This window comes from Rhinopithecus bieti, unplaced genomic scaffold (assembly GCF_001698545.2).
Source record: "Rhinopithecus bieti isolate Rb0 unplaced genomic scaffold, ASM169854v2 scaffold_33652, whole genome shotgun sequence".
In the NCBI taxonomy this organism is placed as follows: domain Eukaryota; kingdom Metazoa; phylum Chordata; class Mammalia; order Primates; family Cercopithecidae; genus Rhinopithecus; species Rhinopithecus bieti.
Genome location: NW_016814761.1, coordinates 4,281,147 through 4,288,215, shown reverse-complemented (window position 1 = coordinate 4,288,215; position 7,069 = coordinate 4,281,147). Strand labels below are relative to the sequence as shown.

General features: G+C 38.4%; 1 protein-coding gene across 2 annotated transcripts in view; it reads left to right on the top strand.

The window, feature by feature from the left end:
* The first annotated feature begins 5,786 nt into the window (after positions 1-5,786).
* EIF4G3 (eukaryotic translation initiation factor 4 gamma 3) overlaps positions 5,787-7,069 on the top strand; it is a 268,928-nt gene continuing 267,645 nt past the window's right edge. The window contains exon 1 of one of the 2 annotated variants that reach the window (XM_017852121.1): positions 5,787-5,863. The gene's annotated coding sequence lies outside the window, so the exon portion shown is untranslated. The remainder of the gene's footprint in view (positions 5,864-7,069) is intronic. The other variant, XM_017852123.1, reaches the window with a different exon arrangement.

The following is a 7,069-nucleotide window of genomic DNA, read 5'->3' as shown; positions in this document are numbered from 1 at the left end:
GGGTTGAGGAGATGGACAGAGGATGCTGCTGTCATTTAGTGGGTAGAGGCCAGGTAAGTATCTAAACATCGAAGTGCACATAACAATCTCATGATAAAGAAGTATTCTGGCCCTAATGTCAGTAGTGTCACTGTTGAGAAACTTGAACCTAGATTTTCTCAAATGTTAGGCAAAATTATTAAGATTAGTTAATATTATTAATATTTATTCATCTAGCCAGTATTTGTTCAATACTATCTATGGTACTATACTAGATGGTGGTAAAAAAAAAACATGAAAGTAAAAAATAATGAAGATTGTAGTAAGTGTTTAGAAATAGAGAAACAGTATTTAAAACTGATAATTCCTGTTAAGATATGAGAGAAGGTGGAAGGATCATTTGAACCTCAGAGGTCGAGGCTGCAGTGAGCCATTATCACACCACTGCACTCCAGCCTGGACAACAAAGTGAAAACCTGTCTCCATTAAAAATTAAAAATATCTCTTCCAGGAATGTTGTCTACAGGCACTCAGAATGATCCAGCATGTGACAATACCATCGTAGGCTTCCCTGCAATATAGCCTCTAACAAAACTAGGCTGTCATGAGCCCTTGGTAATAGAATTGTTGACCTTTATACCAAGAAGGTTGGGAAAGAACTGAAATCTGCATGTGACGTTTGTCCAGGGAGACTTTGAGGGGTCCGTGCTGTGAGGCTTATAGTTCTTATGAGAAGATGGCATTTTAGGTGACATCTGAACCATGAAATGTGTTCAGCTCTTCATGGATGAGGAGGAAGAGCATGAACCTTCCAAATAGATACCGCAGAGCTCCAAGCCTCCTGATGATTGGAGGCTCAGAACCATGCTGTTTAATAGAACATTTCCTTTTGAGCACTTGAAATGTGGGTAATGCAATTGAGGACCTGAATTTTAAATTTTATTTAATTTTCATTAATTTAAATGTGAATAGCTGCATGTGGTTCCTACTAAATTTGAAAATGCCCTTCTAGAGGCCGACAGAATCTAGGTCATGTAATTTTATAAGGTTTTGATTAGGTATTTGGGTTTTATCTGATGTATAGAAGGAGCTATTGAAGAGTTTCTACTAAGGGAATGACATAATATTTAAATCATGAAAATACTCATTTATTAGCAGATGAATTGGAGTTTATAGGTTACATGGGGAGCAGAATGTTAAGAGCAGCTCAGTGGCTCTGAAATCTGACCAAATGAATTCAGATCCTGGTGCTTCCACATAGCAGCTGTGTGTCTCATTGGGCAAGTTTCTCGCACCTCAGTTTCCTTCCTCGTTAGTAAAATGGAGATAATAGTAGTGCTGATCTACGAAGGCCCTTATGAAGATTAAATGGGACAAATCCCTTTAAACCTCCTAGAGCTTGATACACAGTCATCACTCAGATATGTACTAGCAGCTGCTGCTACCATCAGTACTCTATTCCTACAACTAGGATGAAGAAACTAACTATTCATACCATTTATTTGATACGAAATCTGAACAAGCTTAATGTGGTGTTAGATAAAACGCTTATGATTTTCATTTCAATAGTGTTGCTTTTTTATTTTTAAAAATATTAAAAGCCGGGCATGGTGGCTCACGCCTGCAATTCTAGCACTTTGGGAGGCTGAGGCAGGCGGATCATGAGGTCGGGAGATCGAGACCATCCTGGCTAACACGGTGAAATCCCGTCTCTACTAAAATACAAAAAATTAGCTGGGCGAGGTGGCGGGCACCTGTAGTCCCAGCTACAATGGAGGCTGAGGCAGGAGAATGGTGTGAACCCGGGAGGCGGAGCTTGCAGTGAGCCGAGATAGCACCATTGCACTCCAGCCTGGGCGACAGTGAGACTCCATCTGAAAAAAAAAAAATTAATTGTTTTTTTTGTATAGACGTGGGGTCTATCTTGCCTATGCTGGCCTCAAACTCCTGGGCTCAAGCAATCCTTCTACCTCGGCCTCCCAAAGTGTTGGGATTACTGGCATGAGCCACTGCAACCAGCCAGTGGTGTTGCTTTTCAAACTTTAGTATTTATCATCAATGCTTATTATATGTTTGTCATATTGGAATGTCCAACTTTATTACCTTAGAAAAGTAAACTCCTTTAATAAACTACTAGATATACATGATACAAAACTTAGGAAGTTAAGGGATAAAAGACTTGTAGTATAATTATCCATGTGTTAAATATATTTTCTCTTTTGATTTAACTGTTGCCATATTATTAGACCCATTGTTTTATTTTTAATAATTCCATACCAAATTGTTTGTAGAAATAATATAATTTTAATAGTGTTGCCCAGGTGTAGTTGTAGATTATTGTCACTTTATGTTTAAAAGCTATTTCTTTCTCTCTGTCTTTGACTTATTTGGGAAAATAGCATTTGGGAAATAGCTGTACGTGCTTTTCTTTTTCTTTTCCTCTTTTTTTTTTTTTTTTTTTTTTGAGACGGAGCCTCACTGTGTCACCTAGGCTGGAGTGCAGTGGCGGGATCTTGACTCCCTGTAACCTCTTCCTCCTGGGTTCAAGCGATTCTCCTGCCTCAGCCTCCTGAGTAGCTAGGATTACAGGCGTGCACCACCATGCCCGGCTAATTTTTGTATTTTCGGTAGAGTCAGGGTGTCAACATGTTGGTCAGGCTGGTCTTGAACTCCTGACCTCATGATCCTCCTGCCTTGGCCTCCCAAAGTGTTGGGATTACAGGCTTGAGCCACCATGCCCGGCCTTGTAAGTGCTTTTCAAATGCCAGTTTTTACAGATGGTAGTAGTGGATACAGTTTTTATCTGTGATGCCTTCTGTGGAGTGCCAGGACTGCATTAGAGGATTACATGGAGTAGATGTGTTTCTCTTTGTTTTTTTGGAGACAGTTTCTCACCCTGTTGTCCAGGCTGGAGCATGGTGGCACGATTATAGTTCACTGTAATTAACTTTGAACTCCTGGGCTCAAGCGATCTTCTTGCCTCAGCCTCCCAAGTAGCTGGGACTATAGGTGCATGCGGTCGTGCCCGGCTAATTTTGTTTTGTTTCATTTTCTGTAGTGACAGGATCTCACTGTGTTGCCCAGGCTGGTCTAGAACTCCTGGTCTCAGACAATCCTCCTGCCTTAGCCTTCCAAGGTTCTGAAATTACAGGCATGAGCCATGCCACCTGGCTATCATGTTTCTTATATTAGAGCAATCATTTATTTTGGCTAATAAATCAAGCTAATGTGAATTTTTAATTCATTCTTTATATCTGATATGAATCGCATTAACCAATAGTGAAAATCAGTCATTTGCACTGAAGAACCTATTGTATGCAAGGTGTGGGGGGTGGTAGTGATTGTACCTACTCTCAAGAAATGAAATGAAATAGAATAAAATGAAGTTACTAGACAGCAATAACTATCAATTAGTCCACTTTCAAGTTCTTTGGAAGTTTCTGTTTACACTTATAAAAATATTCAGTCTATTATCACTAGTTACTTAAGAATTATTATTGTGCTGTCAAGAATGTTTATGTAATGTCAGTTTACCTTTGATACTCTAAAACTGCCCTCTCTCAAGTTTTTGAGTGGTTCCAATTTATATTAATTGCCATTTCTGAAACTTAGCAAAAAGAAGGTAGTTTGTTTTTTATTTTATGTTTGCAAATACATGTTTGGCTCTTAAAATGTTAGTAGGTTATATAGTTCTTTTCATTAAGGAGTTTTAAAAAAATTAATAGTTAAAAAGAAAGTAGTTACTACTTAATTTAGAACAAGAATGAAGCAGGTATGTTTATTGACTTGGAAAGATCTCTAATGTTTTGATAAGTGGAGAGGAAAACATGTCATTGGATATTTATTGCTGCAATTATTTTTATACATTTGTAAATGTATAGAAAGGTTTGTAATAATGTGCTTCAGAGTATTAATCATTTTGCCATAGGGAATGGAGTGGGATTTGAAGGGTGAAGTGGGCAGTACTTTTCTTTTTTTGAACAAAATCATGTTTATACATTATTTTAGCAATTAGAGAAAGTGAGCATCAAGCTCTTTTTTTTCCTCACAATCTTAGTTGCCACTGCCTGATACACAAATTGGTAATAATTCTATCCTGATTCAATTACTAGATGCAAATGGTTTTCCACAGTGGCCTTAAAATTTCCCAGATTATTGAAAAATCAGGTTGTATTAGCAGTAATAAGTTGTTAAGCAGTTTTCCTTCGTGGTCTTAAATTTATTTTTCCAAAATTTTAATATAGGACAGTTAGCTGAGTTCAAGTCTTGCATTACTTTGAAAGATCATCTTTGACTGAATTCTATTATGATTTATAAGATACCCACGATTGAGTATATTTCGTTTCGCTATCCTCCTGTGCTCTTTTTACTTTACAAAAAAAAAAAAAAAAAAAAACTCATTCTTACCCCATGATTACTCATCCTCAGTTTCTTCTTTCGACAAACCGGTCACCAGTCAGCGTCATCAAATATTTGTGAAATCCAGATGCGCTGGCTGCACCCCTACTAACTCCCCGGTAAAAATTCCTACGATTAGACTCAGTTCTTTTTCTGTTTTGCCTTTCTTTCTAATAGAGAACAGCATTTCCTGTGTGACAGTCAAAAACGTGGTTGAAGTTATCTTACTGTGTTGTCGCTAAGTACAAAATAACTGAAAGATCCTCTGGCCTCTTGGAGCTTGCTTTTCCAGGGGCCTAAACATTGGAGATGTTGCAGAACTTTTAAGAATATTGAGATAAACTTAATTTAGAAAACATATATTGAATGAGAGCCATATGCAAGGTTTTGTGCCTGGTAATGTGAGAAAGCAGTGGTGGACACTATGATCCTTGTCTTTAAGAGTGCTCATTTTACTGTGCAAGATAATGATACATTGTTTTAAGTACATGTGGGAATATGAGGAAGAGACATTAATGATTATGTAAATGAGAACAAAAATATGTAAATAAGTAGTAACACTTACTGGTGTAGTTTTCCTGGATTCTCATTAAGCAGAAGTACTTGGAGGAGTGAAGCAGAGTTTTAACAGAGAAAGATGGTATCTAGATGAACTCTAAGAAGCCATGAAATGTAGATGGACAGCAAATTTGGACTGCATCTTACAAGATACTGGAATGAGTGTACACACATCAGTTAAAGCCTTTGAGGTGGAGGATTAAGGTTACAGTTACACAGTGTAATGAGCCATGAAATAGGTATAAAAATTGACCAAACCCAGGCAGAGGAGTTAACTGGTAAAAAACTCGATAGAATAGTTTATACACGTTTAGCATCCCTAATCAAAACATTCAAAATCTGGTAAGTGCTAAAACCTGAGCCTTTTTGTGTACCAGCATTATTAAAGGAAATGCTCAATGGGAGCAGTTCAGATTTTGGATTTTCAGATTGGGGATGCTGAACTGGTAAGTATAATGCAGGTGTTCCAAAATCTGAAATCTGAAACATTTCTGGTTCCAAATTTTTCAGATAGGGATACTCACCTGTAGAACATTTTCTTTATTACTATAAGTAACACTTACTTGTAGCAATTACGTTTCTAAGCATTTTAAGTATTTTTTTTGGGGGGGACGGAGTCTCGCTCTGTTGCCCAGGCTGGAGTGCAGTGGCGTGATCTCCGCTCACTGCAAGCTCCGCCACCTCCCGGGTTCATGCCATTCTCCTGCCTCAGCCTCCCTAGAAGCTGGGACTACAGGCGCCCACCACCATGCCTAGCTAATTTTTTTTTGTTTTTAGTAGAGACGGGGTTTCACCATGTTCGCCAGGATGGTCTTGATCTCCTGACCTCGTGATCCGCCCGCCTTGGCCTCCCAAAGTGCTGGGATTACAGGCGTGGGCCACCACGCCTGGCCGCATTTTAAGTATTAACTCAACCCTTAAGTATGAGGTAGGTATAATTACATTCCCTATTGTTAGTTGGCAAATAGACACAGAGGTGACGCATCCTGCCCAAAGTTATTCAGGTAGTGTGTGGTAGAGGTTGGATTTGAACTTTGGTGGATCTTTAACATTTATTGAGTGATTACAATGTCCCAGACACTGTGCTAAATGTTTTACATTCATGATGTTGTTAAATACTTATGACAGCCTTTATTTACAAAAAAGGAAAATGGGACTTGGAAACATGTAATTTGAATACAGGTCTGTTTGAGCCTACAAGTTCATGTGAAGTATTCTGTTTTACTGTGTGGGAACCCCTCCCCCACTTTTTTTTTTTTTTAAAGACAAGAGTCTCACTCTGTCGCCCAGGCTAGAGTGCAGTGGTACGATCTTGGCTCACTGCAACCTCCGCCTCATAGGTTCAAGCAATACTTATGCCTCAGCCTCCTGAGTAGCTAGGATTACAGGTGCCTCATGCCCAGCTACTTTTTTGTATTTTTAGTAGGGACAAGGTTTCACCGTCTTGACCAGGCTGGTCTTGAACTCCTGACCTCAGGTGATACACCCACCTCGGCCTCCAAAAGTGCTGGGATTATAGGCATGAGCCACTGTGCCTGGCCCCTTCTTTTTGTTAAGATCACAAATAAGGTCAAAAGCAATACTCAATTTTGGGGGGATTAGGACCCTCTTGAAAATCTGATGAAAGGTATGGATTTACTTTACAGAACAATAAACATACAAACATAGCGGTTTTCTTTTTTTATTTTATTAAAAATAAAATAAAATAAAATTTATTTTATTATTTATTTAGTTTTTTGAGAGACGGAGTCTCCCTCTTTCGCCCAGGCTGGAGTGCAGTGATGTGAGCCACCGTGTCTGGCCCCTTTTTTTATTTTTTAACTGCAGTTTTAAGAGAGTTCAATAACTCTCAGTGATAAGATTCCTTATTCTAGTTTAGACAGATTTTCTCCTTGCAGGGGTGCTGTGTTGCACTTTAACCCTGATTCCTAGGATTTGGAAATAGCTCAACTTCGACTTTATAGTATATTAAATGGATCTTTATAAAAAGACATTTATAAATCTTTATAAAAAGATCCATTTAATAAAATCTTATTAAGATTTTATTTACCCTTCTATTTTGAATTATTTTCTTAAAAAGCATTTTTACGGCCGGGTGCGGTGGCTCAAGTCTGTAATCCCAGCAGTTTGGGAG